Consider the following 25,988-nt stretch of genomic DNA (forward strand, 5'->3'; position numbering starts at 1 on the left):
ATGCCTCTTTGTCAGCACTTTTCATCCCCAATTTCAGCAGCTGGTAACTTTAAGGTTTTGCCTTTTCCAGAATGTCACATAAATGGAATCATGCTGTGTCCGGAATTGGTGGGTTCTTGGTCTCACTGACTTCAAGAATGACGCCATGGACCCTCACGGTGAGTGTTACAGCTCTTAAGGTGGCGCGTCTGGAGTTTGTTCCTTCTGATGTTCGGATGTGTTCGGAGTTTCTTCCTTCTGGTGGGTTCGTGGTCTCGCTGGCTCAGGAGTGAAGCTGCAGACTTTCGTGGTGAGTGTTACAGCTCTTAAGGCAGCACGTCTGGAGTTGTTCGTTCCTCCCGGTGGGCTCGTGGTCTCGCTGGCTTCAAGAGTGAAGCTGCAGATCTTCGCAGTGAGTGTTACAGCTTATAAAAGCAGCGTGGACCCAAAGAGTGAGCAGTAGCAAGATTTATTGCAAAGAGCGAAAGAACAAAGCTTCCACAGTGTGGAAGGGGACCCGAGCGGGTTGCCACTGCTAGCTCGGGCAGCCTGCTTTTATTCTCTTATCTGGCCCCACCCACATCCTGCTGATTGGTAGAGCCAAGTGGTCTGTTTTGACAGGGCGCTGATTGGTGCATTTACAATCCCTGAGCTAGACACAGGGGTTCTCCATGGCCGCATCAGATTAGTTAGACACAGAGTATCGACACAAAGGTTCTCCAAGGCCCCACCAGAGCAGCTAGATACAGAGTGTCGATTGGTGCACTCACAAACCCTAAGCTAGACATAAATGTTCTCCAAGGCCCCACCAGAGTAGTTAGATACAGAGTGTCAACTGGTGCACTCACAAACCCTGAGCTAGACACAGGGTGCTGATTGGTGTGTTTACAAACCTTGAGCTAGATACAGAGTGCCGATTGGTGTATTTACAATCCCTGAGCTAGACATAAAGGTTCTCCAAGGCCCCACCAGAGTAGCCAGATACAGAGTGCCGATTGGTGCATTCACAAACCCTGAGCTAGACATAAAGGTTCTCCAAGGCCCCACCAGAGTAGCCAGATACAGAGTGTCGATTGGTGCATTCACAAACCCTGAGCTAGACACAGGGTGCTGATTGGAGTGTTTACAAACCTTGAGCTAGATACAGAGTGCCGATTGGTGTGTTTACAATCACTGAGCTAGACATAAAGGTTCTCCAAGGCCCCACCAGAGCAGCTAGATAGAGTGTGGATTGGTGCACTCACAAACCCTGAGCTAGACACAGGGTGCTGATCACAGGGTGCTGATAGGTGTGTTTACAAACCTTGAGCTAGATACAGAGTGCCGATTGGTGTATTTACAATCCCTGAGCTAGACATAAAAGTCCTCCAAGGCCCCACCAGACTCAGGAGCTCAGCTGGCTTCACCCAGTGAATCCCACACCTGCGCTGCAGGTGGAGCTGCCTGCCAGTCCCAGTGCCATACGCCCGCACTCCTCAGCCCTTGGGTGGTGGATGGGACTGGGTGCCGTGGAGCAGGGGGCGGCGCTCATCGGGGAGGCTCGGGCTGCACAGGAACCCATGGAGTGGGTGGGAGGCTCAGGCATGGGGGGCTGCAGGTCCCAAGCCCTGCCCCACGGGAAGGCAGCTAAGGCTCCGTGAGAAATCGAGCGCAGCGCCGGTGGGCTGGCACTGCTGGGGGACCCAGTACACCTTCCGCAGCTGCTGGCCCGGGTGCTAAGTCCCTCATTGCCCGGGGCCAGCAGGGCTGGCCGACTGCTCCGAGTGCGGGGCCGCCAAGCCCACGCCCACCCGGAACTCCAGCTGGCCCGCAAGCGCCTCACGCAGCCCCGGTTCCCGCTCGCGCCTCTCCCTCCACACCTCCCTGCAAGCTGAGGGAGTGGGCTCCAGCCTTGGCCAGCCCAGAAAGGGGCTCCCACAGTGCAGTGGTGGGCTGAAGGGCTCCTCAAGTGCCGCCAAAGTGGGAGCCCAGGCAGAGGAGGTGCCGAGAGCAAGCAAGGGCTCTGAGGACTGCCAGCACACTGTCACCTCTCAATACAGTATGTAGCCCTTTGAGTCTGTTTTCTCTCACTCAGCATAACGATTATGATATTTGTCCATGTTGATGTGGGCATCAATTTATAAAAACAATTTTAATGCAAACATTCAATAGGGCTTCTTTCCCATTTTCCCAAGATTTCATCTCTCTCTCTGCTATGGACACAGATGGCTTCACTCCATCCTGTATTCTCCGGACCATGATAAAATTCCAGACTCTCGGTAGTTTTTGCGTTCCAAGAAGTAGAGCCTAGAGTGGTGGCCTATAATTACAGTTACTCAGGAGGCTGAGGCAGGAGGATCCTTTGAGTCCAGCAGTTTGAGGCCAGCCTGGACACCACAGCAAGACCACCAATAAATAAATAAATAAATGGAACATGTTTCCCTGTCATGGTCATTTTCATCCATTCCTCTGGTAGAAGCATCAGATTCCTTCAAGCAAGGGTTTATGTTGGGGTCTCTCAATCTCTGCGTTAGCACAGGCATCCAGTCTTCTTATGGAGGGGGACGGGGAGGTGGAATGGAGAAACGAGAGAGGCGAATCAGAGACCTCACTGCCTTCTGCCCATTGGTGCTGCCCGTGGACGGCTGGCACAGGGGAGCACCCCATGCTTCTGCCTTCAATGGTGCGGAGAGGGGCAGAGGACAAGGAAACGCAGGAAACTAGGAGTGGGGCAGGCAGACATGCTTCAAAGGCTGGAGCCAAGGAGGGTGCAGGGAGAGTTGGGAGTTCCTGGACCAGGCAGGGGTCACCTCCTCACCACAGCCAGAATAGCTCTACCAGTGCCCATGCCATCTCCAGCTCCAAACACCGTTTTTTCTGTTTCCTAATTCATTAATTTCTTTCTTTTTTTTTGGAGATGGAGTCTCACTCTGTTGCCCAGCCTGTAGTACAGTGGCACAATCTCAGCTCACTGCAACCTCTGCCTCCCAGGTTCAAGTGATTCTCCTGCCTCAGCCTCCTGAGTAGCTGGGATTACAGGTACGCACCACCATGTGCCTGGCTAATTTTTGTATTTTTAGTAGAGACAGGGTTTCGCCATGTTGCCCAGGCTGGTCTCGAACTCCTAAGCTCAAAGTGATCACCTGCCTCAGCCTCTCAAAGTGCTGGGATTACAGGCGTGAGCTACTGCCCCCGGCCCTCACTTATTAATTTCTATTTATGTCTATATTCATTCCTACCTTCTACTTTCTCTTGGTTTACTTTGCTTTTTTCCTTTTTAGTTGATGTTTACTTTTACTGATGTGTGTATTTGATGTAATACATTTCCTAACAATGCTTTTGCAGTACCTCATAAATTCAGATAAGCTGTGTTTTCATTATTGTTATTTTATAAAATTCTGCAATTTTGGTTTGTATTACCCTGTTGACTCAAGAGTTGCTCAATCGAGTTCTTTAAAATTTCTAGGCTGGACATGGTGGCTCACACCTGTAATCCCAGCACTTTGGGAGGCCAAGTGGGGCAGATCACTTGAGGTCAGGAATTCGAGACCAGCCTGGCCAACATGGTGAAACCTCGTCTCTACTAAAAATACAAAAATTAGCTGGACGTGGTGGCAGGCACCTGTAATCCCAGCTACTTGGGAGGCTGAAGCACGAGAATTGCTTGAACTCGGGAGGCAGAGGTTGCAGTGAGCCGAGATCGCGCCACTGCACTCCATCCAGCCTGAGAGACAGAACGAGACTCCATCTCAGAAAAAAAAAAAAAAATTCTAGTTCGAAAAGTCTTTTTGCTTTTAATTTTGTTAATTTGTCATTGTATTGCATTTTGTGATCAGAGAATGTTGTTTCTGCTATTGCTAGTTCACGAATGTTTCTTTCAATTACTCAGTAGACAGTTCTCTGATCCACCAATTCTCAGGATAGGGTCCTCTCCTTCTGGGGCTAATTCTAGCCAATGCTATCTGTGTGCTGCCACCTCCAGGACCTGGCTGCACTCTGCTGTCTTCCACACAACCCTCCTGACTTCCCGTTCAGAAGTGAGCTCTAGACCTAGCTCTGCTGGTTTCAGATATTTATCTCCCCATTTATATGTAAATTGAAGTTTGAGGTATGCCCTGTCTCCTAGTGATGCTGTGAGGGATGGGGTGATTTATTTAAGTTGCTTTCATTGTCAATCTGTATGGTTTGTGAAGGACTGTGAAGGGATTTTAGGCATCTGCCATTATTCCACAAGAATCAGGAAGCTTTGTGCTTTCTTTTTATTGTATCTTTGCTGCTTTTTCTTCATTCCTGCCTCCCATTGGCTTAATCAAATTTTCTTTTTTGCCCTTCCCTTCCCATCCACATTGAAGTCATAGTTCCATTTCGGTTCTCTCAGTGGTATCCCTTAAAAGCACAGCATCCACATTTAGCTTAGCAAACTCTAAAGTTAATCAGTATCACCACCTCCCTCCCAAACAGTATGAAGATCTTAGAATGCTCCAATTCCCAGCCAGGCATGGTGGCCCATGCCTGTAATCCCAGCTCATTGGGAGGCTGAGACAGGAGGACCTCTTGAGGCCAGGAGGACCCCTTGAGACCAGCCTGGGCAACATAGCAAGACCTTGTCTCTACAAAAAATAAAAATATTTAGCTGGGTGTGGTGGTACGCATCTGTAATGTCAGCTACTCGGGAGGCTGAGGTGAGAGGATTGCTTGAGCCCAGGAATTCAAGGCTGCAGTGAGCTGATAGTGTCACTACACCTCAGCCTGGAATCCTGTCTCTTACTGAAAAAAAAAAAAAAGTGCTTTTTTTTTTGAGATGGAGTCTTGCTCTGTCGCCCAGGCTGGAGTGCAGTGGCATGATCTCGGCTCACTACAACCTCTGCCTCCCGGGTTCAAGCGATTCTCCTGCTTCAGCCTCCCAAGTAGCTGGGACTACAGGCATGTGCCACCATGCCTGGATAATTTTTTTTTTTTTTTTTTTTTTTTTTTTTTTTAGAGACAGGGTTTCACCATGTTGGCCAGGCTGGTCTCCAACTCCTGAACTCAGGTGATCCACCCACCTCAGCCTCTAAAAGTGCTGGGATTACAGGCGTGAGCCACTGCACCTGGCCAAAAAGAATGCTTTGACTCTCATCATCTCCCTCTCACCGTATTATTAATTCAACAAACATTTGTGAGTGCCTACCGCATGCCAAGTTGATACAGTAATGAAGAAAAGAAGAGGAAAGGGAGGGAATGGGAGAGAATCTCTGTGCTAATGGATTACATTTTGGTGGGAGAGATAAACAAGATACAAAATTAAAATCTGTAGTGTGGGCCAGCAGTGGTGGCTCACGTTTGTAATCCAACACTTTGGGAGGGCAAGGCGGGTGGATCATTTGAGGTAAGAAGTTCAAGACCAGCCTGGTCAACATGGTGAAACCCTGTCTCTACTAAAAATACAAAAATTAGCTGGGCGTGTTGGTACATGCCTGTAATCCCAGCTACCCAGGAGGCTGTGGCAGGAGGATCACTTGAACCTGGGAGGCGGAGGTTGCAGTGAGCCAAGATCACGCCATTGCACTCCAGCCTGGGTGACAGAGCAAGGCTTTGTCTCAAAAAAAAAAAAAAAATTTGTTTTAGTATGTTGCACAGTGAAAAGTACTAAGGTGCAAAACACTAAAGCAGGGTAGGAGAATATGAAGTGATGTGGCCACGAGAAGCCTCACTAGAAAAGTAAATTTTTGTTGTGTTTTGGAGACGGGGTCTCACTCTGTCACCCGGACTGGAATGTAGTGGTGCTATCACAGCTCACACAGCCTCAACTTCCCCACCTCAGCTTCTCAATTAGCTGGAATTACAGGCACATGCCCCACACTGGGCTAATTTTTCTATTTTTTAGAGATGAAGATTTCCCCATGTTGCCCAGTTGCCCAGGCTGGCCTCAAACTCCTTGGGCTCAAATGATTTGCCCACCTCAGCCTCACTGGGATTACTGGCATGAACCACTGTGCCTGGCCTGAATGTTTTCTTTTCTTCGAGACCGAGTCTTACTGTTGCCCAGGTTAGAGTGCAATGGCGCAGTCTCAGCTCACTGCAACCTCCGCCTCCTGGGTTCAGTTGACTTTCCTGCCTCAGCCCCCCGGAGAAGCTGGGATTACAGGTGCCCGCCACCACACCCAGCTAATTTTGTATTTTTAGTAGAGATGGGTTTCACCATGTTGGCCAGGCCGGCCTCAAACTCCTGACCTCAGGTGATCCACCCGCATCGGCCTCTCAAAGTGCTGGGATTACAGGCATGAGCCACTGCGCCCAGCTGAATTTTGTTTGTTTGTTTGTTTGTTTTGAGATGGAGTCTCGCTCTGTTACCCAGGATGGAGTGTAGTGACGCGATCTTGGCTCACTCCAACCTCTGCTTCCCGGGTTTAAGGGATTCTCATGCCTCAGCCTCCTGAGTAGCTGGATCTACAGGCACACGCCACCACGCCCAGCTAGGTTTTTTTGGTAGAGATGGGGTTTCACCCTGTTGGCCAGGCTGGTCTCAAACTCCTGCCCTCAAGTGATCCGCCTACCTTGGCCTCCCAAAGTGCTGGGATTATAGGTGTGAGCCACCGCACCAGGCTTATTTTTTATTTTTATTTTTTTTAGAAACAGGGTCTTACTCTGTCACCTAGGCTGGAGTGTAGTGGCATGATCATAGCTCACTGCAACCTCAAACTCCTGAGCTCAAGGTATCCTCTGTCTCAGCCTCCCAAGTAGCTGAGACTACAGGAATGTGCCACCAAGCTGGCTATTTATTTTATTTTCTGTAGAACCAAAAAAGGTCTCACTATGTTCCCTAGGCTGGTCTCGAACTCGTGGCCTCAAGCAATCCTCCCACCTCAGCCTCCCAAGCACTGGGATTACAGGTATGCTCCACCTTGCCTGGCTGAAAGGCAACTTTTGAATTAAGACATGAAGGAAATGAGAGCTAGCCATGTAGATATCTTGGGGAAGAACATTCTAGGCAAAGAGAATAGCAAGTACCAAAGACCTAAAGCACTTTTTGACATGTTTAAGGAACAGCAAGGAGCCCTATGAGGCTACAGTGAAGAGAAGGAGGAGAAGAGTGATAAGATTTTTTTTTTTTTTTTTTGAGCCAGAGTCTCGCTCTGTCGCCAGGCTGGAGTGCAGTAGCGAGATCTCAGCTCACTGCAACCTCCGCCTCACGGGTTCAAGTGGTTCTTGTGCCTCAGCCTCTTGAGTAGCTGGGACTACGGGCACATACCACCATGCCCAGCTAGTTTTTGTATTTTTGGTAGAGATGGGATTTTGCCATGTTGGTCAGGCTGGTCTCGAATTCCTGACCTCAAGTGATCCGCCCGCCTCAGCCTCCCAAATTCCTGGAATTACAGGTGTGTGCCACCATGCCAGCTAATTTTTGTATTTTTATTAGAGGCAGGGTTTTGCCATGTTGGACAGGCTGATCTCGAACTCCTGACCTCAAGTGATCTGCCCACCTTGGCCTCCCAAAATGCTGGGATTATAGGCGTGAACCACCACACCCAGCCAGAAGAGTGATAGGATTTTGAGGTCACAAACCTAATATGGAGACCAAAGTAGAATCGTGTGGTCCATATTAAGGATTTTGGTCTTTATTATGAGATAGAGACCCACTGAAGAGTGCTAAGGGACATGGTTTGGCATATGCTGTATCAGGATCATTCTGGTTGCTGTGTCAAGAACAGAATGACCAGGCACAGTGGCTCACGCCTGTAATCCCAGCACTTTGGGAGGCCGAGGTGGGCGGATCACCTGAGGTCGGGAGTTCGAGACTAGCCTGACCAACATGGAGAAACCCCATCTCTAGTAAAAATACAAAAATTAGCCGGGCATGGGTGGTGCATGCCTGTAATCCCAGCTACTTGGGAGGCTGAGGCAGGAGGATCGCTTGAACCTGAGAGGCGGAGGTTGCAGTGAGCCAAGATCGTGCCATTGCACTCCAGCCTGGGCAATAAGAGTGAGACTCCATCTCAGAAAAAAAAAAAAAAAAAAAAAAAAGAACAATGCTGGAGAGAAAGCCAGCTAGGAAGTTACACTAATCCATGTGAGAGATGATGGTGACCTGCCCAGCATTGGGAAGTAGGAAGGCATGGGAAGTGCTTGAATGCTGAGTGTGTTTTGCAGGCAGAGCTGACAGAATTTTCTGACTGACCAATGAGGTGTGAGAAGTGAGAGGCCAAGGAGGACACCCAGTATTTTGAGCAACTGGAAGAATAGAGTTGCCATTAACTTCTTGTTGACTAGAATTTAATCACATGGCATAGGAGGCAGAATTCTAAGAATTCTTCCTATGATCCTTGCCTTGGCATAATCCCTTTCTTCCTTTTTGAGGATAGGTAGAAATCAACATGATCTCACTCCTGAGATTATGTTCTGTTATAAAGCAAAAGGATTATCCAGGTGGGTGTAATCTAATCACAAGCCCTTGAAAATCAGTTTTTCTGGCTGCTGGGCAGAAGGGGAAGACAGAGAGTGTATTAATCAGGGTTCTCCAGAGAGGCAGAACCAATAGAAAGGATGGATAAATAGATAGATAGATTAGATAGATAGATAGATAGATAGATAAAGGGGGTATTTTTTTAAAAAGAGATGGAGTCTCACTAGGTTGCCCAGGCTGTTCTTGACCTCCTGGGCTCAACTGATTCTCCTGTGTCCACCTCCCAAAGTGCTGAGATTACAGGCATGAGCCACCACACCCAGCCAGAAAGTATTTTTTAATTAAGGTGTGTACTATGTTTTTTTTAGGCATAATGAATGCTATTGCACATGTAATAGATTACAGTATAGTGTAAACATAGCTTTTACATGCACTGGGAAACAAAAAAATGTGAGCCAGTGCACCTGGCTGAGAGGGGATTTATTAGAGGAATTGGCTCGTGTGATTATGGTAGGCAAAAAGTCCCACAATGAGCCATATGCAAGCTGGAGACCCTGGGATGCTGGTAGCATGGCTCAATCCAAGTCTGAAGGCCTCAGAACCAGGGAGGCCAAGGGTGTAACTCTCAGGCCGAGCCCAGAGGCCTGAGAACTCAGGGAGGGGAGCCACTGATGTAAGTCCTGGAATCCAAAGGCCGAGAAGTCTGGAGTTATTGTCCAAGGACGGGAGAGGAAGAGTGTATCCCAGCTCCAGCAGGTAGATCAGCACATTCATTTTTTCCCTGGTTTTTCTTCTCTCCAGGCCCCCAGCAGATTGAATGGTGCCCACCCACATTGCAGGCAGATCTTTCCCACCTAGTCCACTCAGACTCACACACTAATCTCCTCTGGAAACACCTTCACAGAGACACTCAAAAGAATGCTTTAGTAGGTTTCTAGGTTTTCCTTAATCCAGTTAAGTTGACACCTAAAATTAACCATCAGAGAGAGATTCCAAGCATAAGAAAGGCACTGCACCAAGGCTGCCTTGAAGATGTAGGGGACTGGCCAGGTGCAGTGGCTCACACCTGTAATCTCAACACTTTGGAAGGTCAAGGAGGGCAGATCACTTGAGGTCAGGAGTTCGAGACCATCCTGGCCAACATGGTGAAACCCCATCTCTACTAAAAATACAAAAATTAGCCAGGCGTGGTGGTGCACGCCTGTAATCCCAGCTACTTGGGAGGCTGAGACAGGAGAATCTCTTGAACCCAGGAGGCAGAGGTTGCAGTGAGCCAAGATAGCATCACTGCACTCCAGCCTGGGTGGCAGAGCAAGACTCTGTCTCAAAAAAAGAAAAAAAAAAAGAAAAGATGTAGGGACCACAGGAAGTATCCCGGCAGCCTCTGGGAACACAGAGCAGCCCCCGCTGCTCACAGCCAGGTAGGAATCAGGATCTCAGATCTACAGCCACAAGGAACTGGATTCTGCCAACCTGAATGAGTCTAGAAGTAGATTCTTCCCCAGAGCCCAGCCCATGGACACCTTGGTATCAGCCTTTTGGGACCCTGAGCAGAGAACCCAGCCAAGCCCAGACTTCTGACCTACAGAACTCTGAGATAATAAGTGGGTGTTGTTTTAAGCTGCTAAGTCTGTGGTCATTTGTCACACTGCAATAGAAAACAAACACATATGGCCACACCTAACTGAGAGAGGTTGGTAAATGGTGTCTCAAGCTGGATATTCATGTGCATTGCTAAACTTGGAGGAGGAGTTCTATGATGAAAGAAAGAGAAGCATGAATATTAGGGAGATGATAAGACATTCTTCCACACACTGTAAACCTGCCCTGTCCAATACAGCACACACTAACCACATGTGGGTATCTTTTTTTTCTTTTTTTTTGAGATGGAGTCTCGCCCTGTCGCCCAGGCTGGAGTGCAAGGGTGTGATCTTGGCTCACTGCAACCTCCACCTCCCAGGTTCAAGCAATTCTCCCACCTCAGCCTCCAGAGTATTTGGGATTACAGGCACCTGCCATCATGCCTGGATAATTTTTGTACTTTTGTAGAGACAGGGTCTCGCTCTGTTACTTAGGCCGGAGTGCAGTGGTGCAATCTTGGCTCACTGCAACCCCAACCTCCTGGGCTCAAGTGATCCTCCCATTTCAGCTTCCTGAGTAGCTAGGACTACAGATGCACACCACCACGCCTGGCTAATTTTTGTAGAGACAGCTTCTTGCTATGTTTCTTAGACTTGTCTCGAACTCCTGGGCTCAAATGATCCACCAGCCTCAGCCTCCCAAAGTGCTGGGATTGCAGGCATGAGCCACTGCGCCTGGTCTAAAAACACTCTTTTCATTCAGCACCATAGGTTTTAAAAGGCAGTGTTCCCATAAGAAATAATGGCAAAGAAAGGAACTCCCAGTCACATTCAGCAAACCTGTTTTCCCAGCTAATTCATGCACTGGTTGATGCAGGTAAGTGTACAGGGGAGGTTGATGGAGAGATAGGAGGGTCCTGGAAACAAAGGAAGACTGTGACATTAGATGACTGCAATCGTGGAGACTCAGATGGTGCTTGTACTACCACGGTTCATCTTTTGAGTATGGGCATGTCATAGTCTGGACCAGAATCTAAATTCTAGTAGCAAAGCAGGTAGGGTGGTTATTGCATAAGGAGGTATCACAACCTGTCATTTGGGGAGGGTGAGGGAAGGACTGGCTGTCACAGCTTGGCCTCACCAAGGACGTATGTGTAGTGCCCTCTGGTGGCCTGCAATGGCACGCAAGCCAGCCAAATCAGAATCCCCCATCTCTCACCCCCCACACCCCCACCCTCCTCCCAGCCACCCCCATCTCAGGCATGACAAAGCCAGAGTCCTAACTGGTCTCCCTGCTTCCACTCCTGTCCACCAGAATGATTTGTTAAGATCATCAGATCATGTCACTCCTCTGCTCAAAATTCAGGGTAATTTCCCTTCTCCCTGAGTTATTTAGCCACAGAACTCACAGTGGTCTCCATGGCTGTACTCGGTATGGCGCCTCCCAGCAACCTTTCTGTCTCCACTTCCTGCCCCTGTCCCGGCTGCTCACCCTGCTGTAGCCACGCCAGGCTGCCTGCTCTTCCTCTGCCAGCATAACCCACCAAGCACACTCCCACCTCTGCATTTGCTGTCTCCCCCACCTGGAATGCACAGATGACTCCTTCATGTCCTTCATACATGTGTCAAATATCACCACATCATCTTTTGCACTAAATTAAAAAACAGCCCTCCTCCCAGCACACTATATCCCCTTTAGCTGGATTCATTTTTTGCCATAGTATTTAATACCATCTGACGTATTACATATGTATTTACATATATATATGTGTGTGTGTATTTATATTTATTACCTATCTCCCACTACTAAACTTTCTGCTTTTTTGAAAAAGCAGAAACTTTGTTTTGTTCCCAGTTGAATCCCCAGGATCTAGAACAGTGTCTAGCCTATAGTAGGTGCTCAAATATATATGTTGGGGAAATAAATGAATCAAGATCTGAATAATGAGCAGGCATTGTATGACCTTCATTGTTTCTTTCTTGAATATTAAGACACTATCACAAAAAGGACAACTCTACAAATATACATAAAATTCATAAAATTCCTATTATATCCCAGCAGCTGGGGCAAAGAAAAAAAAAGAAAAAAATTCCAGTATAATCCCAACAGTTTTTTTTTTCCCAACCACCCCAGATACATCAGACAGATGGTATACATCTCTTCGTGACTCAATCTGCTGAACGATGCAACTGTCACAGTATCCAACAGGTTTCTTTTTAATTGGATTAAATTATCTGATGATTTATTTGGAAAGAATAAAGTACTTGTAAATAGCCAATAAATGTAGAAAGAAGTACACTAAGGGTGCACTTGGCTTACTAGATCTCAGAAGACACTATAAAGATACCACAATAGCATCAATATAATATTGGCCTGGGCATAGACAAATAAACCAGTGGAATAGAAAAGAGAATCCAGGAATAGATATCTGTTTTTAAGAACATAAAATGTGAACAGTGCAATTTTAATTCAGTGGGATATGGATGGATTATATAATAAATGATGATATCTGTCAGGAAAATAATTAGACCTCCATTTTATATCATACAAAAACAAGTTCCAAGTAGATTAAATACTAAAACATAGCAGGTACTTTTATTTATTCATTTATTTATATTTATATTTATATTTATATTTTTGAGGCAGGGTCTTACTCTGTCACCTGGCCTGGAGTACAGTGGCACAATCACGCTTCACTGCAGCCTCAACCTTCCTGGCTCAAGCGATCTTCCTACCTCAGGCTTCCAAGTAGTTGGGACAGGTATGTGCCACCACGCCTGGCTAATTTTTTGTATTTTCTATAGAGACAGGGTTTTGCTATGTTGTCCCAGGCTGGTCTCGAACTCCTGGGCTCAAGTGATCCGCCCACCTCAATCTTCCAAAGTGCTGGGACTACAGGTGTGACCCACCATGCATGGCCAGCAGGTCCTTTTAGAACCCCAACTAAGTTCAGAATATAGTTAATTTGGTCCTCATGCCTATATGAAGAAATATTACTGATTTCATCAAAGTCACAATTTATAGTGTACATTCTTAATCTTTTGGTTGTAAAAAGTCCCATTTCACAACTGGGCTGAGAGTATGAAAGCCCAGATTGAATGAAGGGGGAGTCCGTGGTGTGGAGAGGGGGACTGGTAGTGGTAAGAATGGGGTGCTGGAGCCCAAGCATGAGGAGAGTTTCCATAGGAAAGTAGGGGTGGTGACTCTAGCTGCCCAGCTGAGAATATCAGAGTCCAAGCCAGGTAAGGAAATGGTTCATGGAGGGGCAGGACAAGAGATTGATCAAATAAGTAAATATTTTGAGAATAATGGGAGTGAAGCTTCTATTTAAAATGAAAGAATAAATATAGTAATGAGGAAACTAGAATAAACCCTGTGGCATTAGACTGGAATTGAAGGTATTGGGGGTGGATTCATGGTTTTCTTTTTTTCTTTTCTTTCTTTCTTTTTTTTTTTTTTTTTTTGGAGACAGAGTCTGGCTGTCACCCAGGCTGGAGTACAGCGGTGCAATCTCAGCTCACTGCAATCTCCACCTCCTGGAATCAAGCAATTCTCCTACCTCAGCCTCCTGAATAGCTGGGAATACAGGCATGTGCCACCACACCCGGCTAACTTCTGTATTTTTAGTAGAGACAGGATTTCACCATGTTGGCCAGGCTGGTCTCGAACTCCTGACCTCAAGTGATCTGCCCACCTTGGCCTCCCAAAGTGCTGGGATTACAGGCGTGAGCCACCGCACCCAGCCCATGGTTTTCATTTGATCTAAATATCTTCACCATGTTGAATCTAGACAAGAGGATACATCAGACAAACGCAGATCAAGGGACATTCTATAAAATAACTGGCCTGTTATCTTCAAAAGTGGTCATGAAAGTAAAGGAAAGACTGAGGGACTGTTCCAGACTAAAGAAGACTAAAGAGGGATGAAAACCAAAAGCAGTGTTTTGATCTTGGGTTGTATTCTTTTGCAAGGACATTATTGGGACAATTGGTGAAACTTGAATGGAGTACATTGATGCGACTGTAGTAAAACATCATTGTCAGTGTCCTAGTTTGGATGGTTGTATTATACTTAGGTAAGGAAATGTTGCTGTTTGTGAGAAATACACACAGTAAAGTATTCTCGTGGGCAACAGGGCATGTTGTTGGCAACATACTCTTAAATGGCTCAAGGCAAAAAAAATTTTTTTGCCCTTGTCTTGCAATTTTTCTGTAAGTTTAACATTATTTCAAAATAAAAAGAAAAGGAAAAATTATTGTTTTAACTACTAACCCAATGAGGAAATAAACATAAAACAAAGCTGCACATGCACGATTAGAACTTCTAGGCTAGGCAGGGTGGTTCACGCCTGTAATCCCAGCATTTTGTGACGCCAAAGCAGGCAGATCACTGAGCCCAGGAGTTTGAGACCAGCCTGCATGCGAAACCCCATCTCTACAAAAAATACAAAAATTAGCTGGGTGTGGTGGTACATGCCTGTAGTCGCAGCTACTCAGGAGGCTTAGGTGAGAGGATCACTTGAGCCTGGGAGGTGGAGGTTGCAGTGAGCCGAGATCGAGCCACTGCACTCCAGCATGGGCAACAACTTCTAGTTACATGTACCTGTATACATACTTCAATACAAAATAATTGTCAACTACCAGAAAGAATGATTTGATGTATTTCTAGAAAGAAAGGAGCACTGGGTGCTGAGCGTGGTGGCTCATCCCTGTAATCCCAACACTTTGGGAGGCTGAGGTGGGCGGATCGCCTGAGGTCAGGAGTTCGAGAGCAGCCTGGCCAACATGGTGAAACCCCATCTCTACTAAAAATACAAAAATTAGCAGGGCATGGTGGCGCGCGCCTGTAATCCCAGCTACTCTGGAGGCTGAGGCAGGAGAATCGCTTGAACCCGGGAGGCAGAGGTTGCAGTGAGCTGAGATTGCACCATTGCACTCCAGCCTGGGCGACAAGAACGAGACTGTGTCTCAAAATAATAAATAAATAAAGTAAAATAAAATTAAGCAGAACATTTGTTACTGCCCATTAGTCTATATATATATATTCTAGTTTAAGGTCACTTTTCTTTCAACACAAAGTGGATCACCAAAGTGGATCTCCCAAAGTTCTGCTCCTGGGAGAATTCCCCTTCATCATTGTCTTTCAAGACTGTCTCAGAGTAATGCTGTCCATTGCCCACTTGTTTCCTGCACCTGTATACTAAGCTGACCTGCTGTAAAAAAGCACAGGCTTTTTTCTCCTCCTTCAGCTCCTTCATATAAGACTCCTCATAAAGGCAACGGCATGAATTGAGGGAGAGTAATTGGTTCTACAGTGGTAGGGACCATGGGAGTCTGGGCTACCTGCTCATGCAGCTTTCCCAGGTCCTCTGGTCCTACTTGTGACTGATACTAGACATATCGCATCAATGGTTTTGTTTTGTTTTGTTTTGTTTTTTGGTTTTTTGTTTGTTTGTTTTTGAGACAGAGTCTCGCTCTGTCTTTCCAGGCTGGAGTGCAGTGGTACCCTCTTGGCTCACTGCAACCTTTACCTGATCTTCCCGCCTCAGCATCCCAAGTAGCTGGGATTACAAGCATGCACCACCACATCCAGGTACTTTTTGTATTTTTAGTAGAGGAAGGGTTTCACCATGTTGGCCAGTCTGGTCTCAAACTCCTGACCTCAAGTGATCCGCCCACTCAGCCTCCCAAAGTGCTGGGATTACAGGCATGAGCCACCACACCTGGCCCATGTCACATCACTATTATGATGGAGTGTTGCTGTGCACTGCTGACCTTATGAATTGGCTGTTCTGAGAGGACTCAAACCATAACGGGAAATTCCAGCTGCGCAGTCATTTGGTCATGATCCACCATTTTGTTTCTTCTAAGGGCCAGTAGCATACCAGAGTTGCTTTTTTGTGGTGTTTTGTTTTTGAGACAGAGTCTCGCTCTGTCACACAGCCTACAGTGCAGTGGCACGATCTTGGCTCACTGCAACCTCCGCCTCCTGGGTTCAAGTGATTCTCCTGCCTCAGTCTCCTGAGTAGCTTGGAGCACAGGTGCACACCACCACACCCTGCTAATTTTTATATTTTTAATATAGACGGGGTTTCACCATGTTGGCCAGGCTGGTCTCGAACTCCTGACCTCAAGTGATCCACCCACCTCGGCCTCCCAAAGTGCTGGGATTACGGGCATGAGCCACCACACCTGGCCCAGAGTTGTTTTTCAACAGCATGTTTAAATCTTCACTGCAGATGGTAGGGTCTTGCTCCAGAGCCCCAGTGCCACTTCCAAAGCTTGACACAAATTATACATAGCATCTTCTCCCACTTCTGATAATCTGCAGCACCATAGGATATGCTGAATTGTATTGTCCTAGGAGTAGGACTGTTTACACTGTAGCCTGTATCTACTGCAAAGCTCTGTCATGCTCTGGGCCCGCTTTAGGCCTTGCTCAAAGCTTCCAGTCCTTCGTGACACCTGGTATATAGACTACAGCAGCATCCTTAGGTGTAGAATATGCTGACTCTAGAATCTGAAGAGATCCACCAGGTGTTGCGCTTCCTTTTCTGTGGGAGAAGGCATAAAATGCAATAATTTGTCTTTTACTTTGAAGAGGATATCCCAACATGCCCCTGACAACTGTACTCCTAAAAATTTTAGGGATGTTGGGGCTTGGCGCAGTGGCTCATGCCTATTATCTCATCACTTTGGGAGGCCGAGGTGAGCAGATCACCTGAGGTCAGGAGTTTGAGACCAGCCTGGCCAACACAGCAAAACCCCCATCTCTACTAAAAATATTAAAATTAGCTGGGCATGGTGATGGGTGCCTGTAATGCCAGCTACTCGGGAGGCTGAGGCAGGAGCTGGGAGGCAGAGGTTGCAGTGAGCAAGATCGTGCCACTGCACTCCAGCCTGGGCGACAGAGCGAGACTCCATCTCAAAAAAATAAAAAAATAAAAATTTTGCTGGGCGCGGTGGTTCACACCTGTAATCCCAGCATTTTGGGAGGCTGAGGCGGGTGGATCACGAGGTCAGGAGATCGAGACCATCCTGGCTAACACAGTGAAACCCTGTCTCTACTAAAAATACAAAAAAATAGCCGGGCATGCTGGCAGGTGCCTGTAGTCCAAGCTACTCGGGATGCTGAGGCAGGAGAATGGCGTGAACCCGGGAGGGGGAGCTTGCACTGAGCCGAGATCACACCAGTACACTCCAGCCTGGGCAACAGAGTGAGACTCTGTCTCAAAAAAAAAAAAAAATTTATAGATGTAGAAGGTCCCTGAATCTTCACAGAGTGCCCTCTTAAGTTCCTGTCTTATTTACCAAGGCCTTCAGTGTATTATCCATCTCTTGTTCATCTGGCTCATTAACATATTGTCATCAATGCAATGGATCAGCATGAAACTCTAAAGTATGTCCAGATAGTTCAGAGGTGTACAATCTTTTGGCTTCCCTGGGCCACATTGGAAGAAGAATTGTCTTGGGCCACACATAAAATACACTAACACGAACGATAGCTGATGAGCCAAAAAATAAATCACAAAAAAGGCTAGACGCAGTGGCTCACGCCTGTAATCCCAGCACTTTGGGAGGCCAAAGTGAGCAGATCACTTGAGGTCAGGAGTTTGAGACTGGCCTGGCCAACATTGCAAAACCCCTCTCTACTAAAAATACAGAAATTAGCTGGGCATGGTGACGGGCGCCTGTAATCCCAGCTACTCGGGAGGCTGAGGCAGGAGAATCGCTTGAAGCCGGGAGGCGGAAGTTGCAGTAAGCTGAGATTACACTACTGCACTCCAGCCTGGGTGACAGAGCAAGACTCTGTCTCAAAAAAAAAAAAAATTATAATGTTTTAAGAAAGTTTCAAAGCTCTCCTGTGCCATGTACAGCCTGCAAGCCGTGGGTTGGACAAGGTTGAGATAGTCCAAATCTCTTCAGACTATATTTTACATAGAGTGGAAGGCATAGCCCTGGGAGGAAAACCTCACATGTATATTGTTGCCCATTCCATGTAAATGCAAACTTTTTTCTGACTCTTTTTCTTTTTCTGATTAGGATAAAAAAGAACACATTTGCCAAATCAGTGGTTGTATAATATGTTCCCGAGGCCAAAGTAATCTGCTGTAGCAAAGATACTACATCTTACATAATGGCTGTAATCGGGGCTATAGTACTTGGTTGAACTCATGGCAGTCTACAGTCACCTTCCAAGATCATCTGGTTTCTATAAGGTCAAGAATGGTGAATTAAACAGATACGTGATAGAAACCACCATCCCTGTATCCTTTATATCCTAAGGATGGAACTAATTTCTGCTGTACCTACTCTCAACACTTTTCTTTGTTGTCCCCCAGGAGTAAACCAATCCTGGTTATGAACTCAGAGACTGGGAAATGACCACTGAGTGGCTCCAAGGACCCAATGGCTGTACTGTAAGCCAGGCCCAAGACAGGATTTCACTTACAACCTGGCCCCATGTGCTTCCCGCACTCTAACAAGGAGAGGTTATGATGGTGCTTCAGGCCTCGAGCATCATTGTCATCACAGACCCTACATCCAACAGACCCTGATATGTCTAGGTATTTTTCTTTCCCAGGTGCACAGTTACCCAAATAAATGGCCATTGGTCTTTTTGAGAAAGAACTGAGGGGATCATTATCACATATTCTTGTTATAGTATTGAGGGTCCTTCCTCCTAGGGACCCAGCCACCTCTTTAATCATGGGATTCCAAGTCTCAAGCTGGCTCTAGTCTGAACACTAGGAAAGGGATTGTGAATTTTTCTTGGGCTATGGCCTTCAGTCTTCTAGTCATCTTTCCTTAATTTCTTCTGCTAGTACAAGCTGAGTAGTACCCTTAACAATTGCCCATCTAATTTGCCCCTAGGGACATTTTGCTTTATTAGTCATCTCCATAACTCTCTGTTGGCCAGGTGTTCCTGGCTGCCACTCAAACCTCACCAGCCATGATGATAATTGCCATTGCCTAGCTTCCGGAAGTTAAGCACTGCCATCTGGCCTTTTGTTTGTTTGTTTGTTTCAGTGTCCCATTATCCTCATTGCTATCAGTAAGTCAAGTTCTGTACTAGTCTCTTCTATTATCAGTCCTAGCCTACAGAGGAGAGCGAGTACTTATCTTTTTAGTACTTTTTATTCTGGTGAGCCTCTCCCCAGCAAATTATTTCTTTTTTTTTTTGAGTCAGAGTCTTGCTCTGTCACCCAGGCTGGAGTGCAGTGGCACAATCTTGGCTCACTGCAACCTCCGCCTCCCAGGTTCAAACAATTCTCGAACCTCAGCCTCTCGAGTAGCTGGGATTACAGGCACCTGCCACCACACCCAGCTAATTTTTGTATTTTTAGTAGAGATGGGGTTTCACCATGTTGGTCAGGCTAATCTCGAACTCCTGACCTCAGGTGTTTCACCCGCCTTGGCCTCCCAAAGTGCTGGGATTATAGGCATGAGCCACCAAACCCAGCCCTTTTTTTTTTTTTTTTTTTTTTTTGAGATAGAGTCTCGCTCTGTCACCCAGGCTGGAGTGCAGTGGCACAATCTCGGCTCACTACAACCTCTGCTGCCTGGGTTCAAGCGATTCTGCCTCAGTCTTCCAAGTAGCTGGAATTACAGGTATACACCACCATGCCTGGCTAATTTTTGTATTTTTCTTTTTTTTTTTTTTTTGAGAAGGAGTCTCGCTCTGTCTCCCAGGCTGGAATGCAGTGGCACAATCTTGGCTCACTGCAAGCTCCACCTCCTGGGTTCACGCCATTCTCCTGCCTCAGCCTCCCAAGTAGCTGGGACTACAGGTGCCCGCTACCACGCCCAGCTAATTTTTTGTATTTTTTTAGTAGAGACGGGGTTTCACCATGTTAGCCAGGATGGTCTCGATCTCCTGACCTCTTGATCCGCCCGCCTCGGCCTCCCAAAGTGCTGGGATTATAGATGTGAGACACTGCGCCCGGCCAATTTTTCTATTTTTTAGTAGAGACGGGGTTTCACCATGTTGGCCAGGCTGGTCTCGAACTCCTGACCTCAAGTGATCCACCCACTTTGGCCTCCCAAAGTGCTGGGATTATAGGCGTGAGCCACCACGCCCGGCCTAATTTTTATATTTTTTTTGGAGAGACAGGGTTTCACCATGTTGGCCAGGCTGGTCTCAAACTCCTGACCTCAAGTGATCCACCCACCTCGGCCTTCCAAAGTGCTAGGATTACAAGTGTGAGCCACCATGCCGGGCAGCAAATTCTTCACGGCCTTGATAAGTAGTGTGTTGTTATGGTTTGAATGTGGCCCCTAAAAATCTGTGTGTTAGAAACTTAATTGTTCTCCCCTCATAAATGGATTAATGTCAGTTCTGCCCTCATGAATGAATATATGGAGTAATGAGAGTTCTGCCCTCTTGAATGGAGTAATGTCATTATCATGGGAGTAGGTTTGTTATCACGGGAATGGCTTTGCAATAAAAACAAGCTTTGTTTTTTTGTTTTTTTGTTATAAAAGCAAGCTCTATCATGGAAATGGCTTTGTTATAAAAGCAAGCAAGAGTAACCAGAATCTTTCTGGTTGCCCTCTCACCATGTGATGTTCTCTGCTATGTTATGACACAGCAAGAAGGATCTCACCAGATCCTGACTTCAGGCTCTTGGGCTTCCCAGCCTCCAGAACCATGAACTCAGTAAACTTCTTATAAACTACCCAGTCTGTGCTATGCAGTGAGAGCAACAGAAAACAGATGAAAATGTGTTCTCTGGGCCTTCTCATGAGGCATAATTAGCTAGGAGATCTTCTGGTTACCTATAGTCTATCCATTCTGGCACACCTATTTCCCTGAGTCTTTTCATTCTACCATCACTATCTGCCATAGCAATTCCGGCATGTAAGCTTTCTTTGGCATAGGTCATCACTTTTTCCATGCTTCTAGGATCCATCCTGGTAGTAAGATTGTACCATCTCCTATTGTCCTTGCCAGGATGTTAAATCTTGTATTTTGAAAGAGAGATTCCCGCCGGGCGCAGTGGCTCACACCTGAAATCCCGGCACTTTGGGAGGCCGAGGCAGGCGGATCACAAGGTCAGGAGTTCGAGACCAGCCTGGCCAACATGGTGAAATCCCGTCTCTACTAAAAATACAAAAATTATCTGGGCATGGTGGCAGGTGCCTGTAATCCCAGCTACTCGAGAGGCTGAGGCAGGAAAATTGTTTGAACCCGGGAGGCAGAGGTTGCAGTGAACTGAGATTGCGCCATTGCACTCCAGCCTGACAGGGTGAGACTCCATCTCAAAAAGAAAGAAAAGAAACGAAAAGAAACAAAGAGGGATTCCCAAGTCAATAAACTCTTCCCTATCCAATTTTATATTCCTTCTCCTTCATCAAGCACTCTCAGAATCCAGTTCCACATGTATCTCCCTGGCTCCTGCCAATACATGCTGGCTAGGTCTTGCTATTTCTGTGGCATATAGTCCCTTTCCACCCCTATCATACCCAGCACCTCTCCAGCTGGGTTATGCTGCAGCTAACCTAGTATAGGCTAGGAGGGAATGTGGGGGCAGATTCTGAGGGGGAGCTGTTGCTTTGTGGAGAAAGGCACTGCATTGTCCCTCAGCAGGGAGAGAGTGGTAGTTCTTACTAGGGAGGAGTGGGCCAATTCTGTAGGCTCAGGAGATTTAGAGGAATTTGTGGAGTCAAACTATTCAGGAGAGGCCAAGGCGAGTGGATCACTTATGGTCAGGAGTTCGAGACCAACCTGGCCAACATGGTGAAACCCCGTCTCTACTAAAAATACAAAAAAAACTAGCTGGGCATGGTGGTGCATGACTGTAGTCCCAGCTACTTGGGAGGCTGTGGCAGGAGAGTCGCTTGAATCCTGGAGGCAGAGGCTGCAGTGAGTCAACATCACACCACTGCACTCCAGCCTGGGAGACAGAGCGAGACTCCGTCTCAAAAAAAAAATCTTTAGGAGCATCCACTCTGATATCTCCATTCCACGTGTCAGGGTCCCAAGCTTTTCCAACCAGGACTTTGACTTTAGCATAAGAGATGTGCCTTATTTGGACATTTAACTGTCTTTGAAGTCAGTTGCTCAGATTATTATTATTATTATTATTATTATTATTATTATTTTAGATGGAGTCTTGCACTGTCCCCCAGGCTGGAGTGCAGTGGCACGATCTCCATTCACTGCAACCTCTGCCTCCCAGGTTCAAGCGATTCTCCTGCCTCAGCCTCCCTAGTAGCTGGGATTACAGGCGCACGCCACCATGCCCAGCTAATTTTTTGTATTTTTAGTACAGACGGGGTTTCACTATGTTAGCCAGGCTGGTCTTGAACTCCTGACCTGGTGATCCGCCCGCCTCAGCCTCCCAAAGTGCTGGGATTACAGGTGTGGGCCACCATGCCTGGCCAGTTGCTTAGATTATTAAGTCCTAGGCTTTGTCCTTGCTTTTCTCCACCCTTTCACTGCTAGAGATGTTGGCTTATTTGTATAAACCAAAGAGGCCTTTTCCTTTTCATAACCTGGATTTTTTTTTTTTTTTTCTGAGATGGTCTTACTCTGTTGCCCAGGCTGAAGTGCAGTGGCACGATCTTGGCTCACTATAACCTTTGCCTCCCGGATTCAAGCAATTCTCCTGCCTCAGCCTCCCAAGTAGCTGGGACTACAGGTATGTGCCATCACGCCTGACTAATTTTTGTATTTTTAGCAGAGATGGGGTTTCGCCATGTTGGCCAGGCTGGTCTCAAACTCCTAACCTTAGGTGATCCACCCGCCTTGGCCTCCCGAAGTGCTGGGATTACAGGCATGAGCCATTGCACCTAGCCCCATAACCTGGATTTTAATGCATGTTACTGGCCCTAAGTTGTTTATTATCCTGTAGCACATCCATGGAGCTTGGCAATAGCCACCAATTCCATCATCCTCATAGCTACTACTCGCTCCATACATCTCAAGTACCTGGCACATTGTGCCCTTAGAGTATCCAGTTCTACTGGTACATTCTCCCAATTTGCTGCCATTTGTCTGTGCTCTGCCCACCTCCACTAATGGGATCCTCATCATCAGATGGGTGGTGATCCAGTTCCAAACCCCATCTTACCATCTCCTTTCTCATCTACTTTGGTAGCAACTGTGGAAGACCAGATTCTCAAGAAGGAGATGCTGAGATAGAGTTTGGGAGGCAAAATGTTTATTAAGGACCCATACCTGTGAAAGGAAGGAAGAAAAAGCAGGACTGGGCAGAGGGAAAGTCAACCTGTGCTGCAGGCTCGACCAAGCTCAGCCAATCAGCAGGTCACTCTAGAATGAGAAGTGCTCATCAGGGCTTTCCAGCATCAAGTTTAAATGGCTGGACCTTTATACCTCTGCCTTGCTCAGTCACCAAATGTGGGCTACCCCAGGAAGGGCATGACCTCAGGTGAGGCAGCCCTGCAGCTGAAGCAGGCTCTGAAGGAACTGAAAGCTGGTATTGTCTGCTGCCCTCTCTCTGCAGCTAGGCAGCATGTCCTTTCTTGAAGGTGATCTGGGCAACACATCACCATGTGTCTCACAATGACATACAGACATGAAGGGACATAAATCCTAAGTATACAATTTGGTGACCTCACCCAGCTCAAAAAGTAGAAATGATCTGCATCACAGAACCCCCATTTATTCCTCTTCTCAGTCAATCTTTCTTCCCAAGGTAACCACTATCCTTCTTCTATCACCATAGACTCATTTACCTGCTTTTTAAATTTTTAACTGTGGTCAAATACACATAATATAAAACTTACCATGTGAGCCATTTTTAAGTGTGCAGTGCGCCGTGTTAAATACATTCACATTGTTGTGCAACTAATCTCCAAAACTCTTCATCTTGCAAAACTAAAACTCTGTACCCATTAAACAAATCCCCATTATCTTTTCCCAAGCCTTTACTAACTACCATTCTACCATTCTACTTCCTTTTTTTTTCTTTTCTTTCCTTTTTTTTTTTTTTGAGAGAGAGTCTCGTTCTGTCGCCCAGGCTGGAGTGCAGTGGTGTAATCTCAGCTCACTGCGACCTCTGCCTCCCAGGTTCAAGTGATTCTCCTGCCTCAGCCTCCCGAGTAGCTGGGACTACAGGTGCCTGCCACCATGCCCAGCTAATCTTTGTATTTTTAGTACAGACAGGGTTTCACTTTGTTGGCCAGGCTGGTCTCGAACTCCCGACCTTGTGATCTGCCCACCTCAGCTTCCCAAAGTGCTAGGATTACAGGCGTGAGCCACCACGCCTGGCCTACCATTCTACTTTCTGTGTCTATAAATCTGACGCTCAAAGTACTTCATACAAATGGAATCATACAGTATGCATCTTTCTGTGCCTGGCTTATTTTACATAGCCTAATATCCTTAAGTTTCAGCCGTGGTGTAGCATGTGACAGGATTTCCTTCCTTTTCAAGGCCGACTAATATTCCGCTGCATCTTGCTGGGCACAGTGGCTCATGCCTGAAATCTGAGCACTTCGGGAGCTTGAGGTGGGTGAATCACTTGAGGTCAGGAGTTTGAGACCAGCCTGGCCAACATGGTGAAACCCCATCTCTACTAAAAATACAAAATTAGCCAGGTGTGGTGGCGCATGTCTGTAATCCCAGCTATTTAGGAAGGTGAGGCAGGAGAATGGTTTAAACCCAGGAGATGGAGGCTGCAGTGAGCTGAGATGGCGCCATTGCACTCCAGGCTGGAAAACCAGGGCAAAACTACATCTCTAAAAAAAAATAATAAAAAAATTCCACTGTATCTATATGCCACATTTTGTTTATCCATACATTCATCAATGGACACTTGGGTTACTTCCACCTTTTGGTTAGTATAAATAATATTGCTATGAACACAAGTAGATTGTTTACCTGCTTTTGAGCTTTTCATAGAAATGAAATGAATTCTACCATGTGTATTATTTTATGTTTGGTTTCTTTCCTTCAACATTGTGAAATTCATCCGTCTTATCGCATGTAGCAATAGTTTACTTTTCTCATTGATATATAGTAGTTCATTGTATAATCACATCCCAGTCTGTTTATTCCATCTACCAGTGATGGACATTTAGGTTGTTTCCAGGTTGTATCTGTTATGAATAGTGCTGCTATAAACATTCTTGTTGGTGTCTTTTATTATACGCATGTATGCATTTCTGGATGTAAACACCTAGGAGTTAAATTGCTGGGTCATAGATTATGTTTGTTTAGTTTTACTAGACACTGCCAAATAGTTTTCCAAGATGACTATACCAATTTACCTCCTCCGGAACACTGAATGAGCATTCCAGTTGTTTGGTATCCTCAATAACACTTGATGTCATCGGTTATTTTAATTTTAGTCATTCTCATTAATGTAAAGTGGTATCTCATTGTGGTTTTAATTTGTATTTCCCTAATGACTAATGAGGTTGAAAGACTTTTTATGTTTATCAGTCAATTGGATGTGAAGCACTTGTTCATGTTTTCTGTGAAGTGCTTGTTCATGTTTCTTGCCCTTAATTTAGTTGTCTGTTTTTTTCCTTATTGATTTGTAGTATTGTGGTGTATGTATGTATTTTTCCAAGGGTGATTCTCCAGATGGCATGGGCTTGCTCCAGAACCCCAGTGACCCTGCTAGGACTTGCCACAAATTACACACAGTGTCTTCTCCCATCTCCCACACAAATGTGTGGGTGTGTATGTGTGTGTATTTTTTGTTTTGTTTTGTTTTGTTTTGTTTTTAAGATAGAATCTCATCCAGTTGCTTAGGCTAGAGTGCGGTGGTGCAATCATAGCTCACGGCAACCTTGACCTCCTGGGCTCAAGTGATCCTCCCACATCAGCCTCACGAGTAGCTGGAACTACAGGTGCCCGCCACCACACCCAGGTACTTTTAAAAAAATTTTTGGACTGGGCACAGTGGCTCATGCCTGTAATAGCAGGACTTTGGGAGGCCAAGGTGTATACATCATCTGAGGTCAGGAGTTTGAGACCAGCCTGGCCAATATGGTGAAACCCCATCTCTACTAAAAATACAAAAATTAGCCGGGCGTGGTGGCGGGCGCTTATAGTCCCAGCTACTTGGGAGGCTGAGGCAGGAGAATCGCT

The 25,988-nt window shown here is 46.4% G+C and overlaps 1 long non-coding RNA gene and 1 other non-coding gene across 3 annotated transcripts in view; one reads left to right on the forward strand and one right to left on the reverse strand.

Annotated features, from left to right (window-relative positions):
• Nucleotides 1–23,673, forward strand: part of LOC104002382 (uncharacterized) — a 40,895-nt gene extending 17,222 nt beyond the window's left edge. Inside the window, exons 3-9 of one of the 2 annotated variants that reach the window (XR_010151421.1) lie at nt 71–289; nt 2,876–2,997; nt 10,685–10,798; nt 12,056–12,130; nt 12,565–12,683; nt 22,447–22,566; nt 23,026–23,673. This is a non-coding gene — a long non-coding RNA (uncharacterized LOC104002382). Of the gene's footprint in view, nt 1–70; nt 1,466–2,875; nt 2,998–10,684; nt 10,799–12,055; nt 12,131–12,564; nt 12,684–22,446; nt 22,567–23,025 lie in introns of those variants that run through there. The other variant, XR_008539352.2, reaches the window with a different exon arrangement.
• LOC112205769 (small nucleolar RNA SNORD77) lies at nt 12,054–12,123 on the reverse strand. The gene has a single exon (XR_002939855.1). It is a non-coding gene; the product is annotated as a small nucleolar RNA SNORD77 (small nucleolar RNA).
• Nucleotides 23,674–25,988: the final 2,315 nt, after the last annotated feature.

Source organism: Pan troglodytes, chromosome 16 (genome assembly GCF_028858775.2).
Source record: "Pan troglodytes isolate AG18354 chromosome 16, NHGRI_mPanTro3-v2.0_pri, whole genome shotgun sequence".
In the NCBI taxonomy this organism is placed as follows: Eukaryota; Metazoa; Chordata; class Mammalia; order Primates; family Hominidae; genus Pan; species Pan troglodytes.